Consider the following 25,546-nt stretch of genomic DNA (forward strand, 5'->3'; position numbering starts at 1 on the left):
TTTCCCTTCATGTTCCCCTTAACATTTCACCTTTCACCCTTAACCCATGGCCTCTGGTTGTACTCCCACCCCATCTCAGTGGTAAAAGCCAGCTTGCATTTACACTATCTATGCCCCTCTATCACAATCAAATCTCCCCTCAAACTCCTACAGTCCAAGGAATAAAGTCTTGACCTGTTCAATCTTTCCTTATAACCCAAGTACTCCAGACCTGGCAACATACTTGTGAATTTTCTCTGAACTCCTTCAAAGTCCTTACAGCTTTCCTGTAGGTAGGTGACCAAAACTGCACCCAGTACTCCAAATTAGGCCTCACCAATGTCTTCTACAAGTCAACATAACATCCATCTATTGTTGTCAGTACTTTTGTTCATGAAGGCCATTGGGCTAAAATCTTCCCTTCCATCTCTATCTAACTGTGATACCACTTTCAGTGAATTAAGGACTTTCTTCTACAAGAGGTCCCTTTCTTCTACAACACTCCTCTGTGCCCGACCAGTCACTGTGAAAGACCTCCCTTGGTAGGTCAGACCAAAGTGCAACAACTCACACTTGTCTGCATTAAATTCCTTTTTCCATTTCTCAAACCATTTTGCCAGCTGGTCCAGGTCGCACTGCAAGTTGAAATGCTTTTTTGGCATTGACTAGATGGGCCAAAGAGCCTGTTTCTTTACTGAACTTCTCCATGTTTCTATGGCAGAGAAGCTGGCCAAACTTGTTTGGAAGGGAAAGGGTAGGAGTGACAATTGAGCAGCAGTGGCTGGAGTTTCTGGAGCAATTCGGGAGCTGAGTGATTCCACAGAAGTGGAAGCATTAGAAAGACAGGAGGACACAACTGTGGCTAAAATGAGAAGCCAAAGCCAACGTAAATGTCAAAGAGAGGGCAAACAAAAGAACAAAAACTATTCGGAAGCTTTGAGAAACCAAAAGAAGACAACAAAAAAATTCAGATGAACTCAGTGCGTGGAATCATGATTTGTAGTCATTAATGGGTCTCGGTAGCACCCAACAGTCTGAGGCATTTAGAGGAACAAAATATACGAGGCTTCAATTTCTTTTCAAAAGCAAGGTTCCCTGGACCAGTTACCTTCCAACTTTCATTTTGGCAGGCAAATACAAACTCTGCATCCTCAAAAATTCACATCTGAAGGCCTCCCACTTACAGGTACTCCTTTGCCAGGAGACAACCTGTCCCAAACCACACTTGTCAGATCCTTTCTGATACCATCAAAAATGACCTTTCTCTAATTTAGAATCTCAACCCGTGGTCCAGACCTCTCTTTTTCCATATTTACTTTGAATCTCATGGCATTATGATCACTAATTTCTGTCACCAGCCCTGATCATTTCCTAACAGCTTATTGCACACTTCTACATTGGGAATTCTACTTATTGATTAAGGGCACATTTGACAAACTCTACCCTATCTAGTCCTTTTATAGTATGGGAGTCTTCGTCAATATATGGAAAGTTAAAATCACTTACTGAATCAACCTTTTTGTTTATTGGCATGGTCTTCAATCTCTCTACAAATTTGTTCCTCTAAATCCTTCAGACTGTTGGGTGTAAACAAGTCCCAATATTGGCCTGTCCTGAGCTCATCTGGCTTTCCTACGATACTTCTTGCATTGTGATATACACAGCTCAGCACATTCATTGCACCAGGCTCAACCATCTAACTGCTGAATCTATCTATGATCTGAACATCTGACTGGTGTCAAGGAAACAAACCCTCCGTCATTTTCACAAAAACAAAGGAGCTGATTGTGGACGACAGGAGGAATGGAGACAGGATAACCCCTATTGACATCACTGGATCTGGGGTTAAGAAGGTGAACAGCTTTAAGTTCCTCGGCATAAACATCACCAAGCAACTTACATTGTCTGTACATACCGGCTGTGTTGTGAAAAGAGCACAACAGCACCTCTGTCACCTCAGACAGTTGAAAAAGTTGGGGATGGGGACCAAAATCCTGAGGACTTTCTACAGGGACACATTTGAGAGCATCCTGACTGGCTGCATCACTGCCTGGTATGGGAACTGTACTTCCCTCAATTGCAGGAAACTGCAGAGAGTGTTGCGGACAGCCCAGCACATCCGTAGTGGTGAACTTTCCACTATTCAGTACATTTACACAGACAGGTGTATAAAAAGGGCCCAAAGGATATCAGGGACCAAATTCACCACAACCACAAACTGTTCCTGCTGCTACCATCCAGGAAATGGTACCACAGCAAAAGGAGCAACAGGCTCCGGGACATCATCTTCCACCAGGCCATCAGACTGATTAATTCATGCTGATACAATTGCATTTCGATGTTATATTGACTGTCCTATGTACAAACGATCTGTTATAAATTACCATAAATTACACATTGCACATTTAGATGGAGAGATAACATAAAGATTTCTACTCCTCATGTTTATGAAGTAGGTATCTAATAAAGTCAATTCAATTCAATTCACCCTCTCCATTATCTGTTTGGTCATTCTGGCTCCCATTCCCCTTACAGCTTATTTTAACCACATCACCTGCTCCACCCCTACTAGCACTAGCATGCCTTACCACTTGGATATCAGTCCCCTCTTGTTCTGTTCCCCTAACTAATGAATCCCCTATCACCCCTTTGACTTTTCTCTGTCAGGTAATCCCCTTCACCACCAGTTTCTAAAGTGGTCTACCTTTTGTTGTGTTTGATGGGCACAAGAGTACTCTGCAATGGCTATTTAACCTCATTCCCCTTCCTGACTCTCTCCCGGTTTCCTGTGTACGGCACCTTGGGTGTAACTCACCTCTCTTCATGTCATATCTATCACCCCCTCCAATTCCCGGATGATCTGGAATTCATCCATTTCAGGTTCCAACTCCTTAACGTGCAGGGTGCACATCTTGTAGGTGAGGGCATCAGGGACACTGGAGGTCTTCCCACCTTCCCACCAATGTCCCCTGTAATCTGTAATGACCAGTGTGCACATAAATCATGTACTGTGCATTTTTTTTTTAACTCAGTGACATGTGCACAGTGAATTTTATACAGAGAGGTAATCGTTTTCACGGCTAGCAAATCACTGTTGATAAGTACTTTGATCTCCCCTGGGTTTGATCGAGTTCATCTGCACTCTCACACAACCTATGTAGCGGGCCTGTAACGGATAATGAAGGATTTTCTCACCAAAGCTTTTGCATATTGTCCATATGTGGTTTGCTTGCTAAACTATGCTTTAAAAAGTCAGATTTGCAAATATTACTCCACTTCTTCCCACTTACAAATTCTCCAGCACCTCTTGCATTGCCAGAATACACACAGGTAACACCAGTTTCTATATTGGGCATAAATATTTCCCCTGAACCCTCCTGACGAATTGAGGGTATATAAAAAAATTCATTTTGAACCTGTGTAACCTCTGGCTAAAAGAATAATTGGGAGTGAATAGGAATTTTGAACTGAAGTGAACTCAGTCTTCAGTGTTTAGCTAAGACAGACTCATTACCAGTTCTCTGTGGCTTGCAGAGAGACACATTGAGAGCTGATATTATTATACATTGTATCCTCGTTTGAGTAAAGGGAGGAGGACTCACTGATAAGGACAGGAATGAACATCTGTTTGTAATTAAGTCAGGGCCTTGCAAAGGGAATAACTGATAAGGACTGGACAGTACATCCATCTATAATTAAAACCATTTAGCAAACTCTGTTATCTAAGTAATTAAGTTTTGCACCAACACACTTAGTGGGCGTGCCAGTTCAAATAACAACTTGCAATATTAATGTATGGGATGTACTATGTATAAATATACGGCTGTAACCCAAGTCATTCGACTTTTCAGAAGGTGGCGGTGCTTACGTGCCTTCCCTTTGACAACTGGGACTCAAACTCCTGCAGGCATTTGAATGCACAATAAACCATGGTGTCGATAAGAAGCTGGTCTCCTGAGTTTTATTCAGATTCACCTTTAACATTTGGCATCACGAACAGGGTCCCAATATAGGGAGTGCCAAGCAGACGGGCTGAGTAAGCAGCTGGACCACTCTGGGGACTGCGGAGACAGAACGGAAGCCCAATGGGTATTTTAAATTTGTCACTCACCGTTAGTTCCTTTGGACATACGGTGCCTCACCCAAGGCTGATCACATACCTTGACAGGATCGGGAAAGAAATTGTTGGGAGATTTGTATAAGGTAGGCAAAATTTTACTAAGTGGCCAGGAGGCAGACATGCCAGGTAAATTCATCATTTAAGCAGGAGGTGCCAGCCGGGTAAATTTATCTCATTGTTAATTGAGCAGGAGGCTTTGAGCCCAATAAATTACTTAGAGACCATCGGTCAATTGCAGTCGATTGATACAAGTGGGCCAGCAGCAGCCCGACACAATTTGTGTGAGAGTTCTCCAGACAAGGAAAAATATTTGTGAATGTTGAGTGCAGTGCTGAATAAGAAATTGGGGAACAAAATGTGGCCACGGATGGGAGAGGGTGCAGGAGCCTGGGTTATTACCTCATGAGAACAAGCAGTAAATTTGATTTGGAAAAAGAACTGAGGAAAGAAGTGGAAATTGTTGAAAAGGGAATGGAAGGGAAAGGCAGATGTAAAGCGGAACTTTGCCGGCTATGCCACTGGTGGCATAGTGGCTTCAGCGTTGGACTTCGAGGTGAGAGGTCCCGAGTTCGAATCCAGCCGACTCCCTTGCACACTTTCATCTGTGCTGGGTTAGAGCTGGTGAACAAAACAACTCACCCAGCAGAAGGCAATGGCAAACTACTGCTGTAACTTGCCTTGTACATGATTTCCCAACACCACACAGCAGCGTGGAAGGAAATCCTCGGCTAACTGGAAAAAATTCTGGATGTGACCTACCTTTAAAGTGGAACAGTATATTATCAGCAAGTTGGAGGAATAATGCATGTGATAAAGGGATAGAGTAGCAGTCACCAACCTTGGCCACCAACCAAGTTTCCCCTACCTTGGCCTTTGTAAAATGCAAGATCGACCCAGATCAATTAGTTACACGCATGCGCACCAGGGCAGAAAAGACCGGAAGTAAAACCCCACAACCTGGAAGTAGAAATAATGTATAAACACTGGGGCACCCGCCCCTTTTTTGCACCGCAGACCAGTTTAATATTGACAATATTCTTGCGGACCGGCCGACAGGGGATGGGGTGGGTGGGGTTGTTAAACACGATAGGAATACAGTGATACGGGAAGCAGGTTCCCTATGTCCAGTCTATTCTGTAATTTAGTTTATGTGGCTCTCGGCACTTAGCTTCTGTCCCGCGCTGCTCATGTTTTCTCCGCTGAAAAAACTCAACACATTTGCATTTGAGTGCAGGGTGCTTGGACTAGGGGTACCGAAGCAGTTTTGAGGGCTTCATTGCCTCACTGGACAGCCTCCTGCCCGCCCACCGCCAGATGCCTTGGCTTGGTTTGGTTGGTCGTGGGTCGGGTGAGAGGACAACGTCAGGGCCGGAGGTCCCTGTGCCGGGGCCGCGGCAGTCACAGTCCGGAGAGAGTGACCAACCGAGCAAGGAGTGTGACAGGGCACGAGCCCGCCCCCCCTTGTAGGACCTATCAGCCGACAAAAGTTTGTTTCAGTAGATCACAGCATGGTAGCTGCTCTGATACCTATGAAACACTGAGCCCGAATTAGGTCGTCTGCGAATATTTTAGCACCGGATTCCCCACAAACATTCAATGTGCTAAACAGGTTTAGAGGCAGCACTCCAGGCCAGTAGTGACTGCACTTCCCACCGGCCGCCCGAGGCCAACTGGCGATCTCTGGCATGAGGGTGTCACTGCGGTTAGGCGACTGATGACCTCGCGTGCACTCAAGTTCAACAGTGGGCTGACAGGGAATGAGGAAAGGTGCAGCTGACTCATGTTGTTTCCTCGTGGCCCAGTGGTTGGGGACACTGTGTAGTTACACGCATGTAGAAAGAATGGAACTAAAACCCCACAATCCAGAAACAATCTTTCAACAGTATTTGTGTATTTATTTTTCTTTTTTTTCGGGATCTACTGGAAAAGTCTCAAAGATAGACTAGTCGATCGCAATCGACAGGTTGGCGACCACTAGGATAGAGGTAAGTACTGCAGAAGGAACACCAAAGGTTGGGAGACGTTAAAAACAGAGCATGAATGGATGGATGGGCGCCGAAAACGACAGCAGGAAAAACAACGTAAGCAAACCAAGGCCGGTCTACATAGGAGAGAAGGGCAGGAATGTGTGTCTAAAGTTAGAACTGATAGGGAAACATGGGATCCCAAACCCGTGTCTGGCATATCGACCCTGTATGAGTTTTGTGGCCTGCTACAGCACTTTCGCAGGAGACCAAGCCTTTAATGATGGGAATCTGTCCCCCCAATTTATTGTCTTACTGCTCCAATGCTTACCAACTAAGTTAGCCAACATCATTAACAAATAATATGGATTGGCCTGACAATGACCAAAATCGAATGCAACGAGCTTTGACATATCATTGGAACAGGGCTTTCGAATGCCAATCAACCCCGAAGGGAACTAATAGTACAGGTGAATGGAGACTCCCTCTGTCTGTCGATGGAGTAGCACTAATTCTGTGCTGCTCTTAGTTTTCTCTCCCACCCACAGCTTAAATGTTGAATTTTAAATTTTTAATTGCTGATTCTTGAAGGAGAGTGATATGTCTATGTCTACGAGAAGTGGGAAGAATCTGCATGAATCTACCTGCTATTGAAACAGCACACAGGCTGTCTACTTCGAAATTTAAAGACTCAGCCAGACCAAGATTTATTTTGGCTTGTTTTCATCACTTTAAAATTAAAGATCAAATAATGCGACAGGCAAAAAAACAGAGTTTTCAGATTCAATGAGTCTGAGCTCCGTTTTTGTGAAGATTATCCAAAAGAAGAAATGAAACAAAGAGCAAGATTTGCTTTGGTAATGAAACAAGCATATGATAAGAAACAATTTCCCTCTTTGAGTTACCCGACAAGAATGAAAGTTTTTCCTCCTAATTCTTCCCCATGTACTTTCTTTGACCCAAAAGTCGAGCTGGATTTTGTCCAGGCTATACCTGTCACTGCCACTGACGTTACTACTGAATGAACTAACTGAAAAGCTGTTTGATTATCTGTATATTACTCACACTGCGAAAAGAAGATATATGAAGGCTATTTGGATATTTCATTGACAAATTAATAAAAGAAGAAAAGAAAACCTGCTCATCATTACATCCTATTGGATTTTTTTTTGGAAAGAAGATTTACGGATCAAGTTTGACTATTTAAATGGTTAATTACATATTTGACAGAGAAAAGAGGATAAAAGGATTTGTTCCTTTTATCCAATATTTGGTTTGATTTTTTTTGTTGTTTCTTAAATTACTAACTGGTAGTTTTTTTTTCTACCAACAGGGTTTCTTTTTATATATTTATCTGAGAGGGTTAAGTTACTATGATTTTACTAATTAATATTTCCATCAATTTAGTTCAGTTAAGTATACTATTAACTTTTTTTATTCTGTTTTATTATAGTGCCCTGTAACTGAATTTAAAGTTTTCTTAGGGATTTAAAGCTAAACTTAAGATGGGGCTGGTTTTTCTCTCTAAGAGATTATATTATTTTGGTTCTTTTTCTGTTTAACACATGATAGAACGTAAACACTCCTTTGTTGAGACTTTACTGTCTTTCTTGCAAGGTCATTTTATTTATTTTATGTTCTGGCTCGGGGGAGGTAGAGACGAGAGGCAGAGTGGCCCATGTCTTCGCATCTATCTTAGTTCACTTGCCTTTTTTTTTAGGCTTTTGGGAGGGTGGGTGGGTTTAGAGTTAGGAGTTTTTTCCCATTGGGTGGTTCTGGAGCATGTGTGTTTTCTATATGGCTTTATTCTTCATCACTGCCATCTTTGATAATCCCGTATTGGTATGTGTTCTGCGGATGTATAAAGTAAATAAGAATAAAATTATAGTATGGCAGTTAAATGGATTAATGTAATAATTTGGAATATACGTGGTTGGAATTATCCTATGAAACAAAAAAGACTTAAAATTATTAATCGATTCCAATCTGATATAATTTTTGCTCAGGAGACGCATATCAAGGCAGGAGATCAAAATAGATTTTTTTCGCTGGCGGAATGGAAAACAACATGCTACTTCTCAGAGCAAAACTAAGGGTGAGTCTATCTTTATTAAATCTAATATATTTACTCAAAAGGATATTGAGTCAGATTCTAATGGTAGATTTTTAATTGTTAAAGGAGTGATTTGTAATAGAAAGGTTGTTCTGGTTAATTTGTATGGTCCTAATTTCGATGATCCTGCTTTTTTTAAAAAAAAAATATTTGCTTTACTGCCGGATTTAAATGAGTATATGTTGTTAATGGGTGGGGATTTTAACTGTTGCTTAAATCCTATGATTGATAAGAGCTCAACTAATCAACGACTTCCAAATCATTTTGCGTCAGTTATATGGCCTCATATGGAGCCAGTGATCATTAATGGAGAATGTGTGGAGCAGGTTAAGACCTACAAGTATCTGGGAGTACAGTTAGACGAGAAGCTAGACTGGACTGCCAACACAGATGCCTTGTGCAGGAAGGCACAGAGTCGACTGTACTTCCTTAGAAGGTTGGCGTCATTCAATGTCTGTAGTGAGATGCTGAAGATGTTCTATAGGTCAGTTGTGGAGAGCGCCCTCTTCTTTGTGGTGGCGTGTTGGGGAGGAAGCATTAAGAAGAGGGACGCCTCACGTCTTAATAAGCTGGTAAGGAAGGCGGGCTCTGTCGTGGGCAAAGTACTGGAGAGTTTAACATCGGTAGCTGAGCGAAGGGCGCTGAGTAGGCTACGGTCAATTATGGAAAACTCTGAACATCCTCTACATAGCACCATCCAGAGACAGAGAAGCAGTTTCAGCGACAGGTTACTATCGATGCAATGCTCCTCAGACAGGATGAAGAGGTCAATACTCCCCAATGCCATTAGGCTTTACAATTCAACCGCCAGGACTTAAGAACTTTTTAAAAGCTATTATTAATGCTTTTTGAGATAGTGATGTAGATGCATATCATATTTTTTACTGAGTTAAGTATTGTATGTTATTAGTTTTGCTACAACAAGTGTATGGGACATTGGAAAAAAAGTTGAATTTCCCCATGGGGATGAATAAAGTATCTATCTATCTATTAACTCTTTTTTGACCAATTTTAGGTTGATCGAATTATGGAGGCATTTACACCCTGATAACAGAGAATATTCTTTTTTTTTCCATGTTTATAAAATATATTCAAGGATTGATTATATTATAGTTGATCCCTGTCTTTTGCCTAATGTTAAAAACTGTGAATATGACGCTATTGCTATACCTGATCATGCGCCTTTGAGTCAGTCCTTTGAATTTGACGATGACATTTTTGGCCGTCCACCATGGCACATGTCTCAGACTTTATTGCAAAGCTCTGACTTTATTAGTTTTATCGAAAGCCAGATAAAATAATTTTTTACTTTTTAATGATATAGGAGGTATGTCTAAATTAATTATATTGGATACATTCAAAGCATTTTTATGTGGTCAGATTATTTCTTATTCAACTAAACTTAAAAAACAGACTAAAGCAAAATTAGATAAAATTTCAAAACAAATTAAAGATTTAGATAATATCTATGTGACTTCCCCTAATATTGACATTTTAAAAAAGGGTGGAACTTCAATCATAATATAACCTATTATTAACTCATTCAATTGAAGGTTATCTACTTAAGATAAAGACCCAATTTTATATGTTTGGAGATAAAAATAATAAACTACTTGCATCTCAATTAAAATCAGCTGGAGCCAAGATGCAAATTTTGAAAATTCGTAGAAAAGATGGCACCCTGGCTCGGGATTATGAAGAAATTAATAAGATTTTTCAAGACTTTTATACTGAACTTTATAAATCTCAATGTCCAGTGGACTCTTCTGAAATGACTGTTGTTGTTGTTGTTGTTGGTTTTTTTTTACGAACGATTGCTTTTCCTAAAATTTCTGTTGAGGATCAAAAAATTCTGGATGCCTAAATTACTGAATCCAAAATTCATAAAGCTATTTTCTTAATGCAATCTGGTAAGGCCCCAGGACTTGCTGGTTATCCTGTAGAATTTTACAAAAAATTTGGAAAATTGCTTTCTCCATATATGTTGGAGATGTTTAAAGAATCTTTTGTGAAAAGTGATTTACCCTCTACTTTTTATGAAGCTTCTATTTCTTTAATTCTCAAAAAGGATAAAGATCCTTTTGATTTTGCCTCATACAGACCTATTTCATTATTGAATGTTGAAGCTAAGATTCACTTAAAGATGATGGCCAATCCGTTGGAGAGTATTTTGGGTAAAGTCATTTTTAAAGATCAAACAGGCTTTATAAAGGGTCATTTTTCTTTCTCAAATGTTCGGAGATTATTTAACATTATACATTCACCTTCTTCTAAAACTCCACAATGCCTTATATCTTTGGATGCTGAAAAAGCATTTGATTGAATCGAATGGAAATATTTATTTAATACTTTAGAAAAATTTTGTTTTTGTATTAATTTTAATAATTGGATTAAAATGATATATAAAGCTCCTATTGCTGTTGTCACTAATAACTGTAGGTCTCCTTTTTTCAGCTATCACGGGGACAAGCCAAGGTTGCCCATTAAGTCCTTTGTTATGTAACTTAAGATTAGAGCCCCTTGCTATTGCTCTTTGTGAAGCCGAAAATATTCATGGGATTTTTGTGAATGAGACCATGCACAAGATCTCTCTTTACACTGATGATTTATTGATATATATATCTAAGCCTGAATAATCTATTCCTGCTTTGCTAAAATTATATGACAAATTTGGAGACCTTTCAGGATATAAAATAAATTTTAGTAAAAGTGAATTACTTCCTTTAAATGAATCTGTCTCTATATATGATAATATTCCTTTTAAAGTTATGGATTCTTTTAGATATTTAGGTGTTATAATTACTAAAAAATATCAGGATCTTTATAAAGCCAATTTTCCTCCTTTAGTGGACTTTTTAAGATTTGTTTTTACAAGAGTGTTTAATGTCTTTTTCACAGTTAATGGACAAATATGATATCTCTAATACACATTTTTCAAATATTTACAGGTTGGGAATTTTTTACGTGATTTTTTACCAATTTACCCCTCAGCCTGCTCTTTAAATTTGGCTTATGGTATTTTTCAGTTTAAACCTTTTCAAAAACAATTCATAGCAATCCTTTATAAACAGTTAATGAATGCTCGCATGTCGCCTAATGATAGGGTTCAACGCACCTGGGAAGTACAACTTCAACATTCACTTTCAGATGATCAGTGGAGTAAACTTTATTATTTAGTCAATAATTCAGCTATCTGCACACGCCATATCTAAATTCAGTTTAAGATAGTACACAGGGCCCATATGTCCAAAGATAAATTGGTGCATATTTTTTCGAATATAAGCCCTATTTGTGACAGATGTAATGCAGAAGTGGCTACTCTAACTCATATGTTTTGGTCATGTGTAAGTTTAAACAATTTTTGGAGGGATGTGTTTGGAATATTATCTAAAGTTATAGATGTGGATGTTCAACCTAATCCACTTACAGCAATTTTTGGGATTATTCCAGAAGAAGCAAGCAAAGTGTCTGCTTCCGCCCAACAAAATTTTTATATTTATTTCAGAATATTCCTGTTTTTGTTTACTAAGAAGTTTTTTGATCGGATTGATTCTATTATTCTATCATTTATTTGGGATAATAAAAGACCAAGAATTGGTAAATATCATTTGCAAAAGTTGAAAAAGGATGGTGGTCTCACTTCGCCTAATCTATGAATGTATTATTGGGCTGGTAACGCGGTGTATGTCCTTCTGGTTATATTGGGTTGATAAGAATGAACAGCCAATCTGGGTAGACCAGGAACTGAGAGCTGTGAAACAGTTTTATTTAAATTCGTTATTAGGAGTTACTCTACCTATACAATTAGCTAAAGTTCCTAATTTAAACCTATATCCTGTGGTTAAGCACTCTTTACAAATTTGGACCCAGTTCCGCAATTTTTTTTTAATCGTAAAAAAGTTAAACTTTGTAGTATAATTTATCATAATTACTTTTTTAAACCTTCTTGGAGTGTTCCAATTTTTTTTTACTTTGGAAAAATAAAGGTACTAATTCTTTTTTGGATTTATTTAAAGAAGGCCAATTGATGTCTTTTGAACAATTTGTCGATAAGTATTCTCTCTTATATTCACATTTTTTACAATATCTTCAAGTTAGACATTTTTTACAAAAATATTTAAGTAATTTCCTTACATATTGGAGGCTGATTTGTTAGATACTATTATGAATATGAACTCCTCGTTGAAAGGTTCTATTGGAAGAATTTATAATTTATTATTACAAAGGGATAAGTGTCCTTTACTTAAGATTGGGATTGGGATTTAGATCCCAATCATGCATCCCAATACTTCGGATTGGGAGAAGGAACTCATTTTCCCTTTTATATGGGAGGATTGGACATGGATTCTGAAGCTTGTTAACTCTTTTTCGATCTGTGCTAGTCATTCACTGATTCAATTTAAAATTGTACATTATTACCATTTGACGAAGGAGAGACTTCCGAAAATATTTCCCAATGTTGACAAGTATTGTGATAGATGTAAAAATGAGATAGCCACCCTGACACATATGTTCTGGTCATGTTCTATATTAAAACAGTTTTGGAAGTCAGTCTTTTCGACAATTTCTAAAGCACTCAGAATCAATTTACAACCTAATACATTGACTATGCTTTTTGGAATAATTCCTCAAAATATCCATGGTATTTCTGTGTCTGACCAACATGTTTGTTACATTGATAGCTAGGAGGGCACCTTGTTGAAATGGAAGGATATATCAGCTCCTACTTTGTCACAATGGTCTCATTGTCTCAAATGTCTCAGGTGATGCTGTGTCTTGGAGAAAATTAGAAGTCGAACCTTTGTACCTTTATTTGATTTTGAGAAGAGATGGGGCTCATCTGCTCGTTATTATCATTTCAGTTAACTGATAGATTTCCTCCACGATCTAAATGTAAATTTTTTTGATATATCTTTTCTTTCTTTTTGGCGGTTTGATGTTTATTTTTAGAAGTTTTTTGTATGACGCATGGCTCCGGGGTCGTACCTCCAATGGGTTTCTTCTTTTTTCCCCTCACTTTTCTTTTTTTTAAAAATTCACAAAATTTTCAATCCTCAAGATAATTTCCTCTTTTATGAGGCATTGTAAGTGTTGTTACTTCGATGCACTTGTGGTATTTTTGAATAATAATAATAATAAAAAGATATGAAAAGAATATTAAAGGTGAATATGTTCAGTGGGAAGAAGAATGCGAGCGGGCTATATCTGCAGATCAGAAATGGGAACAACAACCAACCAAGGGACAGGTGGGGACAGTTTAGAAATTGACAAGCAAGGATGCTTCCTACCGTGAGTACCACCCCTCAGGAAGAGCCCAGTGTAATATTGACAGTTGCTGCTATTCCAGTTCCGTTTATGATTGATATGGGGGCAACCACAACCACTCTCAATCGGGAAATAGTATCGGAAAAGGGATTGCAGTTATCAGACGCAACATTCACTCTGTCTGGGTTCGAAGGCACAGAACGTACGTATTCACATAACCAGCCACTGGAGGTGGAATTCCACGGGAACCAGTGTGTGGTTTCATTTACAGTCAGCACCCCGCAGTCGGGGGTGTAATCCAGCAGGGAGAGACTTGCTCTGTCTGTTGGAAGTCGAGATTCTCTGTACAGGCAATGGTGTCACCCTGAGACAGGTGAACAACTGATAGCTCCCCAATTTCCGACCCCCCCCAGTGGTGGGCACTTAATCTGGACTCCACTGCGTTTGAACCCCTTCTGCCGGTGGTTGACCCCCATGTGACTCTGTGCTGTGACATTATGGGGTGCTCAGCTGAGGAAAGTCAATATTATGCACCCCTCAAGGGACAGAAGTTCCCAGTCATGGTGATTGGAGAGGTTAAAGGAAAAGTGGGCAGTGCATTACTGGTGAATTTCCGGATTTCCTTTGGTGACAGACAGAACTGGTGGTTCCCCGTACCACTGTTAGTGTTTGCCCTGGGTTCAAGCCAAAGAGCCCAGGGTTCATTGCCTACACCTTGCTGAAACAAGCCTCCAGCACTGAGGGAGACTGGCAAGACTTGGCTGCGGTCCAACTCCGATACTGGAAGGAGTCTGAGATGAAGGCGGGACATTTGGTGAGACACACTTTTAATATTGACCGATCCCAAGATGCTGTACCCCATCTCTGAGCAAATTCAGGCCATGAAGTCGGTCGCACCAACTGTCCCCCTGTCCGGATCACCGTGAAGGAAGGACAGACTCTCCCATCCATTCTGCAATATCCCCCTCTAGCCCGAAGCAATTTTATGAGGATGGAAGCTCTTTTGTGGATCCAGCAGGAAAACGATATTCTGGCTATGCGATAGTGACAGACAGTGAAATTGTTCAGCAAGCTTCTTTTGAAGCAGCTGTCTCTGCCCAGAAGGCTGAGCTGTTTGCTCTGACTCGTGCCTGTATCCCAGCAACAGACTAAAGTGCAAACGTTTACACAGACTCCCGTTATGCATTTGGAATTGTACATGACTAGGGGGCTCTCTGGGAACATGGGGATTCCTGACTTCCTCTGGCCACCCCATTAGTAATGTCACCTTTGTAAACAACTTACTCACCGCTCTACAGATACCTCGAGTTTTGGCTATTATGAAATGTGCTGCCCACACACGCATGTCCGACTGTGTCACTAAACACAATGCTCTAGCAGATCAGACAGTGAAAAGTGCGGCACTATCCTCAGTAGTTGCAGCCTCCTCGCGTTCCCGTCAAGCAATCCTCCATGACTAAAGCAGAACGGGTTTGCAGGACATGTGGGAGGTACGTAATTTTCAGGGAGACACCTCTGAGGAGGAGCACAAACTGTGGTCCCAGATGGGGTCCCGAAAGACCCTGACCTAGGTTTTTGGATCACCCCAGCGGGACAGGTTTGTGTTCCCACACAGTTTTTACGAATATTGGTCGATTATATACATAATTGTACACACCTGGGAAAGGAGGGAATGGTTGGTAACCTGTACCCTGCACACCGGGTATGACTCCCTTGACAGGTGGATCCTTTTCTGTGTCTACAAGTTGATTTTATTGAATTGCCTAGAGTACATTGCTATAGATACTGCTTAGTTATTATAGATGTGTTTAGTAGATGGATTGAAGCTATTCCAACTACCATTAATACTGCTATGACTGTTGTGAAGGTATTGTTATGGGATATAATTCCCAGGTACGGCCTGCCAGAGATGCTGAGTTCAACAATGGCCCACACTTTATGGTGAAAGTAAACGAAGGGGTATGTAATGAACTAGCTATCCAGCAACAATTCCACTGTGTACACCACCCACGGGCCACTGGCAGAGTGGAAAGAGCCAATGGCACTCTGAAGAATAAACTGGCCAGACCAGCAGCGGAGACTGGACTCACTTGGTTGAGGGTCCTACCGTTAGCCCTATTCCACGAAGGTTACCCCATAGGGGAAAGCGGGGTTGTCACCAGTTTACAACATTTATGGATGGCCCATGAGAATATCCTGGGGACCAAGACCTTGTGCACCATTGCTCCCAGAAAGCCTACCAGCAAAATTAGATATTGGAAGAGATGGGGAAATAAATATGCCGACTAACCAAAATTTTCCAAGCATTACATTCATAGGTATGACAGGCTTACAAGGAAGAGAACTACCCCGCAGAGAGGAGTGACTATCCCACCATAGAACCTGGGAATTTATCCTGATCAGGAACTGGGATCGAGGGAAACTCAGACCTCGGTGGAGAGGACCATATCAGGTGTTACTGACCACTCCGACGGCTGTGAAACTGAAGGGGCAATCTCGGTGGATACATCGAACAGACTACAAACGTGTTACTGAGTAGAAGGACTCTCTCGGACTAAAGGAAATTGTATTGGTTGATAGTGGAGAGTGATGAACCTCTCGGTTTCTTGCTGTGGACTGTCATTTTAAGAGATAGTGCCTCAGTGACGACAGCCGCCAGCTTTCTCGGCTCCTGTTTGATTCTTACTGAGAGAGAGAGAGAGAGAGGGGCGGAACTATTTGACCATGGAGCGTGTTTACACTTGCTGGCAGCTTGTGTTCACATAGCTCAAAGTTTGTTTTGTTTAAGCAAGGACACACAGTCAGCCAGAGAGAAAGAAAGAAGATGGAAGGTTCGAAACAAAGGACATAGTGGCCAAAGGTCACTGTTTGGACTCTCCTATGCCCACAAGGTGGGTTGACTATTGATCCAGCCTATACCGAATGTGTGATTGTCACTTTGTTTGATCCATTGGAGTGAATCTGTTGGTTTGGGAGTATCCTGTGAGGACCACTTGTGCTAACCCTTGCCTGGGGGTGGTAATTCACTTGAAGAGGTACCCCTGTGACCAATCACTGTTGGTGATAATTCGTATAATCCATACGGGGATTTTGTTGGAGTATTTCGTGGCTACCACTTTTGTTAACCCTTAGCTGGATTCGGGTGTGTTATGTGGTAAACACTAGTGAGAAGGGATATTCTGTGGAAATCACTGTCGGTAATACTTTGTGTGTTGGATCTGGATTGGGAATACCTTGCGGAATCTACCTGTGTGTTAATCCTTGCCTGGGTGGTAGTTCATTCTGAAGAGAGTACTCCTGTGATAAGCTACTTCTGGTGATAATTCGTATGTGCTTTTAGAACAACAACGGATAAGACCTACAGCGACTGTTATCTTGTTTTACCACTGTGGAATTTGTGGAATTCAATGTATTTGCCTTCTCTCGACATTCACCTTGGATTAAAAATATCTCTCTCTTGTCATTTATTCCATGGCTTAACTGAACTTCCATGCTTCACCATCTCAAGACTTTGAGTTTGGTATTCCCTGAGAGTGGTTTGGGAGTTATATTTACACATATGTGTACTCATAACACCTTTAACTTTAGATTATTTTGCTTAAGTTGTTATACAAGTAGATACTAATAAAGACAGTATTTTTAACATCAAAACCAGACTCCAGGTGTGGTCTATTGCTGCTGGTTCATTTAAACCGTTATGGGTGCGTAACCGTGGTGTTTGTGTTTATGTCTTTGAGAGGGCTCACCCTAGCATCCAGTTACGATCTTTCTGTCTCTGTCACACTTATGCCAAATGGGTAGAACTAGGGGCCCTGACAGACACAGCGTTTTGACAGATGTATCTCAGGCCCCCACCAAACAGAACTTCCTACACTGGGAAACATGCATCCTAGCCATACTTGCAGGTGCCCATCAGCAGAGAGGCTGAGACTGAGACTGAGTGATCTTTGATGATAGTTTTTCTCTCCGATGGAGTAGCCGGGAATTCACGAGAGATAATCAATTTGGCTACAGCACTTGAGGAGCTGGCCACAAACTGCAGGGGCCCTGACAGAAACACAGGCCCAAGTAACAGAAAAATCCGCTGAAATGATTGCAATCTGGCAAACAGTCGTATAGAATCTTACGGCTTTAGATTTTATCCCAGCTGAGAAGGGGGAAACTGTGCTGTTATTGACACAGAATGCTGCACCTATATCCCTGATGGGTCTAATAACATTACATCCCTCTCCGAGCACACTGCAAAGGAGACTGACAGCATCAAGTAAGTAGGGCAGGATTTACAGGGGTTCACCGAAGGGTCAATATGGTGATCTTCGAAGACCTGTCGGTAATATGTGGGGCATGATATTGCATTATGTCCAAATGGTTGTACATATCATTGTTATAGTTACTGTTGTATGCCGTTTTTACCCACTGAGAAGTCAAAGCTGTACTTGGTTGCTTTCTCTTTAAAAAATTACTGTTTTGTTGCTCATGTAACGATCAAAAAGAAGGGAATGATGAAGTATGGTTTAACACTTCGTTAAAAAATAGCTGCCTGTTTTTCTGAAAGAAACTGCTGATGATCAACAGATGTACTAAGCCATGCTGAGCCATATTTCTTCTTGAGGGTAGCTAGCTAGGGTTTCAGGACGCTCATCGCCTTGTGTGTTCATGCATACAGATAGGACAGCTTCAGTCTGTTCTGTGTGTGTAAGCCATTTTGACTATTTTGTAATTTGTCTTTAGGGGCTCCAGCCTGTCATGTAGTAAATAACTTTGGTTCCAGCCTGTCTTGTGTGGGGAGTATCTGGACGGATATATCTGCGGTGAAGGGGAATTGTTAGTCAGTTAGTGGATTGGGTGGGAACAGTCATTCACTGTTCCTGTTTGAGCGACTAACTGAGTAAGCCCCAGGTAATTGGAATAAAGAGTTTGTACTATATGGTCTCTGAGCGACTCTCTCTGGATTCGATTTCCACAGAATGGGAGTGGTTTTAAAGGGCTGGGCTGCTGGAAGCACATTACCAGACCTGGAGTGATTGCAACTGGGTCTGACAGAGGCATAACTGGTTCTTCTGGGCACATTCAGTCTCACTCCAGCTGTTTCCTACCTTCCCTTGTACAGGTATGTAATGTCTAAAGGACCAGTATTTGAGTAAATGACACTCACCAAACTTTCTCCTGACTGAATCACTGGAATCTCCGAGTCAGATGGGTTCTCTCCAGTTGATGCTCTCAATCCTCGGGCTGGTTCACTTGTTGCTGTTCCCTCGTCTTCAGTTGTGGTTTGCTTCCAGTTGGGTTTTTCTTCCAATAAATCTCTCACCGCAGGTCTAACTTTAACATGAAAGATAATGAAGCACATTAACAATAAAAAGGAGAACCAAACAGTTCTGCTTAATGTTACTAAGAACAAAACTCACTGAAATTTAAACGTTGAAGGCAGATATAATGATCTCAGTGAACAATCTTTTATTGTCCCTCACATGACACAAAAGAATATGGGATAAGAAGGAGCCATCATTCAGTCATGGTAAGACATAAGGAACAGAATTAAGTGATTTGATCCATCTGATCTGCTCCACCATTCAAACATGGCTGATTTTTATTCCAACACTATATTCCTGCCTTCCTCCTGTAACCCTGAAGCTACTTAGCAATCTTGAATATATTAATCTCTGTCATAAATATACCCAAATGGCAGCCTCAACCACACTCTGTGGCAACAAATTCCACACTTCGGACACCTTTTGGCAAAAAAAAATTCTCAACTGAATTTTAACGGGAAGCATCTTTATTCTGAGATTGTGCTGTCAGATCACAGACTCTCTGTCTAATGGAAACATCCTCTGCATGTCCACTGTATCCAGGCTTTTCACTATTGGGTAGGTTTACTTAACCATACATCCCCCACCACCCCCACCGTCCCTCTGAACTCCATTGAGCACAGGCCCAGACCCATCAAATGCTCCTCATACATAAAGCCGATCACTCCTGAGATTATTCATGTGAACCTCGTTAGCAACAACTGCACCGGACACATTTCCAGCAATAACAGACAAACTGGTTCCAGGATAATTGACAGGGAAAAGTTGTGCTTTCTTTACTGTTCTACTATCACAGATCGAGTCATTTCCATTTCCAGGTTAAATGTAATAAAAAGAAACTGGAATTACCAGAAACGCTCAGCAGGTAAGGAACAGCTGCGGGGAGGGGAACAAACTTTACAATTCAGGTTAATGACGTTTCGACAGAATGACTTCAAACATTTAGTTTTTAGTGCAGATCTCCAGCAACTTGAGATTCTGCCTGATTTCCACCGAGTGACAGACTGGTGACAGTGAGGGGTGGGGAAATTTCCAAACACAGTTTGAACACCAGACTCACGGGTCTATTCCTACTGTTGTAAACACGAAAAAGCCGGTCCGGAGACGTCAGAACACACCACAGCTACTGAATTAATGATACATACTACTGTATAAAAGATTCGAAAATGACAGAGTTAGAAGAAACAACAAGAACTTTGTCATATATACTTTGACCACCACCAAATTTTTATCAACACACCATAGGAAGTTTCCCATCCGGACACTTCACGCTTTGCATGGTAACTACTCCGCCCGTGACTGCGAGGAACGGCAGAGACCTTTGGATACAGATCAGCACATCACAGAAACCATTCTCCCCCCTAGACTTCCCAGTCCCTCGGTAAAGCAGGCAGTGAAATCAAAGATCCCCACAACCTGGGTCGTTCTCCTTTCTCACCCACCCCAGTCCGGGAGAAGACACAACAGCCATAAAGCTCCAGGACAAATGCGAGGAGCCTCAGGAAACGAGGCGAGTTCGGGGAAGTTAATGAGACTCAGCGGCCAAAATCACACCACGTGATCTTGCGTCACAAAGCGGAGGGCGGGGCGAATCTGCGGCACACAGCCTCACGTGACCTGTTGGCGGGACTTCCATTTCAATTCTGAGGAAATAGACACCCTGTACTCCTGGTTTGGATCGTTCAATGCAGATTATGTGAAGGGGACACATTTCTGACGAGCCCAGATAACTGGAAAATAAATGAGTAACTGGCCCTCAGTTCGGGGCTCACGGCCAACATCGGATCTTCCCGCTCGGGATCGGTCTCAATACTCACCGATAGGAAAGTGATATCTTCGGTCAGCAGACAGGGATGCTGACCGTGGAGACGAAAAGCCTTCCCCGTTCACACAGCCGACCCACTTCAGCAATGAGCAGAGAGGAAAACACCGTACACCCGGAGAAGCTGGGCATGCGCGAAGCGATCCTTTCAGTGTCCGGAGGGCGGGGCCTCGGAAACAGATGCACAGATGCTGCCCATCTACGGTTAAATGGGAGGGGCAAAGGAATCACGTGACGGCTTTGGTCTCCCACCCCCCCCCCAGACTGAGAACCAGCTATCCACTACTCTGTGGACAGAAGTAGATAGATAGATAGATAGATACTTTATTCATCCCCATGGGGAAATTCAACTTTTTTTCCAATGTCCCATACACTTCTTGTAGCAAAACTAATTACATACAATACTTAACTCAGTAAAAAAAAATATGATATGCATCTAAATCACTATCTCAAAAAGCATTAATAATAGCTTTTAAAGAGTTCTTAAGTCCTGGCGGTTGAATTGTAAAGCCTAATGGCATTGGGGAGTATTGACCTCTTCATCCTGTCTGAGGAGCATTGCATCGATAGTAACCTGTCGCTGAAACTGCTTCTCTGTCTCTGGATGGTGCTATGTAGAGGATGTTCAGAGTTTTCCATAATTGACCGTAAACTTGCCGCTCACATATCCTCTCACCTTAAATGTATTAGTCATTTCAACCCCCAGGAAAAATATATCGTCTGTCCACTCTATCTATTCCTCTCGTTATCTTACAAACGTCCATCCAGTCTCACCCCAGCCTGCGCCGCTCTGGAGAAAACAACACAAGTTTGTCCAGCCTCTCGTTATAGCTCATGCCCTCTAATCCAGGCAGTGTCCTGGTAAACCTCTTCTGCGCCTTCTCCGATATCCTGATATCCTTCCGAGGATGGGGGCGACCAGAACAGTATGAAACACTCCAGATGTGGTCTAACTAGTTTTATAAAATTGTTGTTACGAAGTGTGACGTTTTAGAAACGAACCAGCAGCAATAGAGTTCACACTGGAGTCTGGTTTTGATGTTAAAGCCATTCTCTTTAGTAGTATCGACTTATAATATAGTAACAACGAAATAAAGGAAAGTTACCAGTGTTAAGTGTATATATGTGTAAATATAATTCCCAGACTGTCGAACGTGAGGGAACAAAGCTCAGAGTCTTGAGATGGTAAAGTAAAAAAGTTCAGTAATCCACGGAATAAATGATGGGAAAGAGATATTTGTAATCCAGGGTGAAACGTAGAGAAAAGGCCGTTACTTCAAAATAACCGTCGACGAAGTTCTTATCCGTTGAATCCGTCCACATACGAGTTCTCAGCGAAAGTGACCTGTCACAGGAATACCGTCTTCCAGGGGTTATCACACAACATACCCAGGCAAGGGTTAACACAAGATATTCCAAAATCCACTCCTATGGGTTATACGAAGTGACAGCCACACACATTCGTTGTGGTTCCGTGTACCGATGTTCAACCCACTCTTGTGGGCAGAGGAGAGTTCCAAGCCTCAGCTGTGACTAACTGAAGCTATCAGCTTTTCCAGTCTCTCTCTCTCTCTTTAGACTGGCCGACTGCCTGTCTGCAGATCGCTCTCTCTCTCTTATGGTTCAGTCCACAGTCAGCGCTGTCAGCCTGTGACTGACGTCATAGCCCCGCCTCCTCACGCCAGCGCTCTTAAAGAAACAGTCACAGTACGACCGCAGGCTCGTAACAGCTGCAACACAACTTCCCGACTTTTGAACTCAATGCTTCAACTAATAAAGACAACCGTGCCATTTGCCATTGCACCCGATCAATCTGTGCAGTCTCTTTCAGGGAGCGATGAAGTTGGAGTCTAAGATCCCTCTGATCATCAACACTGTTCAGGGTTTTGCATTTAACAGTGTACTGTCGCATACATTCGACCTACCGAGCTGCCAAGATGATCATCACTAATCAAATCTCACTGAGATTTCTCAGGGCCTGTTGAATTTATTGCCAAGTGCACAAGTACGGGAAGGTACAGGTACAGAGAAACACTGACTTGTGGCAGCATCACAGGCAAGTACATTCAGATAACACACGGAACACAAATTGTACGATTCTCTGTCAGTAACAATCTATAAACATGTTTTATGTCATTAACAGTATCTAAAATACATTGTGTCATGATCAATATTATAATGTGCATTTTGTGTCAATAACAGTCTTGGACATGATGATTTTGGTCCCTGTCTCCATTCCTCCTGTAATCCACAACCAACTCCCTTGTTTTTGTCACAATGAGGGAGAGGTTGTTTTCTTGACACCACTGTGTCGGGGTGATGACTTCTTCTCTGTAGGCTGCCGCGTTATTATTTGAGATTAGGCCAGTCAGTGTAGTGTCGTCAGCAAATTTACTTAACAGATTGGAACTGTGGGTGGCGACACAAGTCATGGGTGCTTCGAGAGTAAAGGCGGGGGCCAAGGAGACAACCCTGTGAGGTATGTGTGCTGAGGGTCAGAAAGACAGAGGTGAGGGAGCCCACTCTTACCACCTGCCGGCGATCGGACAGGAAGTCCAGGATCCAGCTGCACAAGGCAGGGTGAAGGCCGAGGTCTCTGAGCTTCTTGTCGATACTTCACTCCTTCGTATGGCTACTGCTCTGCCCATGACTGCAAGGAACTGCAGAGAACTTTGGAGAGCAGAGAACATCAGAGAAACAAGCCTCCCCTCCATGGACTCTTCCTACACTTCCCCTGCCTCGGAAAAGCAGTCCCTCAAAGACCCTCACAGCCTGGACATTCTTGCTGCAAACCCGCTCCCCCATCGGGGAAGAGATACAAAAGCCTTAAAGCGCGTAACACCAGGCTCAAGGACGGTTTCCTGTCTGTGGTTATAAGTCAAATGAATGATAAAATGGACTCGGCCTCACAATGTAACTCGACGTGACCCTGCACCATATGTCTAGTGATTGTTTTCCCAGTTTCATTTTTCATTTTTAGATTTTTTTATTGACACATAATCTTCTACAGCTATAAAATGATACAAAGCGTCAATAGATTAGTATGTATTCAATTAATAAAGCTAAAAGAACTGATCGTAAAATATAAAAACGGAAAATATATATATCGAAAAATAAGGGTAAAAAGTACCCCATCTCCCTCGGAAAAAAACCCAGTAACCACAAAAAAAAGGGGGAAAAATCCATTAGGAATGAACCCTCCGGAGCAATACGTTTGAACATCATCTAAATTTTTAAAAAAAGAATCATCAACCGTCATTTCATATTTATAAAAAAATAAAATTGGACGGAAACCATATAGCATAATTCAAATTAAATGATAATATTTGGCAAAAGAACCCCATCTTCTCTCAAAATCGAATCGAGTATCAAAAGTTCTACTTCTATTTTTTCCAAACTAAGACATAACATTCCTTGAGAAAACCATTCAATTAATGTAGGGGAAGAAATATCTTTCCATTTTAATAAAATAGCCCTTCTTGTCAGTAGTGTAACAAATGCAATTACATGTTGATCTGAAGCTGAAATACCCTGAATATGATGTAGAGCTATTCCAAATAGAACAGTCAATCTATTAGGTTGTAAATTAATTTTCAGAGCTTTAGAAATTGTAGAAAATAAAGATTGTCAAAATAATTTTAATGAAGAATATGACCAGAACATATGTGACAAAGTAGCTACTTCAGTTTCACATTATCACAGCATTTGTCTGTAGTAGGAACTATTTTAGATAGTCTCTCCTTTGTTAAATAATAACGGTGAACAGTTTTAAATTGAATTAAACAATGGTTGGCACATACAAAAGAAGAATTTACGTTTTTCAAAACTCGAAGCTAATCTTCATTAACAAGGGTCATATTAAGTTCTCTCTCCCAATCTTGTTTAATCTTTAATGATAGGTTCCCTTTTTGTAACAAAAATAAATTATAAATTCTGCTAACGGAACCTTTCACCAAGGGATTCAATTTCAAAATGGTATCCAACAAATCAGATTCTTGTAAATATGGAAACTTAGGTAAACATTGTTGTAAAAAATGTTTCACCTGAACATATTGCAAAAAATGTGTGCGAGCAAGAGGAAATTTGTTAATTAACTCTTCAAAGGTCATCAATCGACCATTACAAAATAAATCTGTAAAAGAATGGATCCCTTTATTTTTCCATAGGGGAAAAATGGGGTCAGTTCTTGAAGGCTTAAATGGAAAGTTTCGATATAAAAACTATACAACGTAAATTGTTTAAAATTTTAAAAAATAATTACGAAACTGAACCCAAATCCGTAGGGATAGTTTAATAACCGGGTAAAGATTTAAATTTGGAATTTTAGAGAGCTGTAAAGGTAATGGAGCTCCTAAAACTAAAGTTAAATAAAATTGTTTAACAGCTTTTAATTCCAAATCAACCCATAATGATTTTTGGTTCTTATCAAGCCAATATAACCAAATATATAATTGTCTAATATTCACAGCCCAATAATACAGTCTTAAATTAGGAAGTTCAAGTCCACCATCTTTTTTTTAGAATTTTGTAAATGATACTTATTAATTCTTGGTCTCTTATTGTTCCAAATAAAGGAAGAAATAAGAGAGTCAATTTGATCGAAATTTGTTTTAGTTAAAAAGATAGGTATATTTTGGAAAATATATAAAAATCTAGGTAAAATCATTTTCACAGCATGAATACGACCTATTAAAGAAAAAGTAAGTGGATTCCATCTAGAAAATTGTTGTTTCATGGAGTCCATTAAAGGAACTATATTCGCTTTATAAAGATCTTTTTTTTTAGTAATAATAATACCTAAATATGTAAATATATTAACTATTCTAAAAGGAATATCATTATATATACTAACAGGGACATTTAATCGAAACAATTCACTGTTATTCAAGTTAAGTTTATATCCTGAAAATTTACCGAAATCTTTAAGTGTTTCCAAAAGAGAAGGAATTGATTCCTCAAGATTTGAAATAA

At 40.8% G+C, this 25,546-nt stretch overlaps 1 protein-coding gene across 1 annotated transcript in view; it reads right to left on the reverse strand.

The window, feature by feature from the left end:
• The window catches only part of LOC140722539 (NACHT, LRR and PYD domains-containing protein 3-like), a 333,835-nt gene extending 313,173 nt beyond the window's left edge, over positions 1-20,662 (reverse strand). Inside the window, exons 1-2 of the mRNA XM_073037250.1 lie at positions 20,571-20,662; positions 18,597-18,763 (exon numbers count right to left, since the gene is read on the reverse strand). The gene's annotated coding sequence lies outside the window, so the exon portion shown is untranslated. The remainder of the gene's footprint in view (positions 1-18,596; positions 18,764-20,570) is intronic.
• Between the last annotated feature and the right edge of the window lie 4,884 nt (positions 20,663-25,546).

This window comes from Hemitrygon akajei, unplaced genomic scaffold, assembly GCF_048418815.1.
Source record: "Hemitrygon akajei unplaced genomic scaffold, sHemAka1.3 Scf000080, whole genome shotgun sequence".
NCBI classification, from domain to species: Eukaryota; Metazoa; Chordata; class Chondrichthyes; order Myliobatiformes; family Dasyatidae; genus Hemitrygon; species Hemitrygon akajei.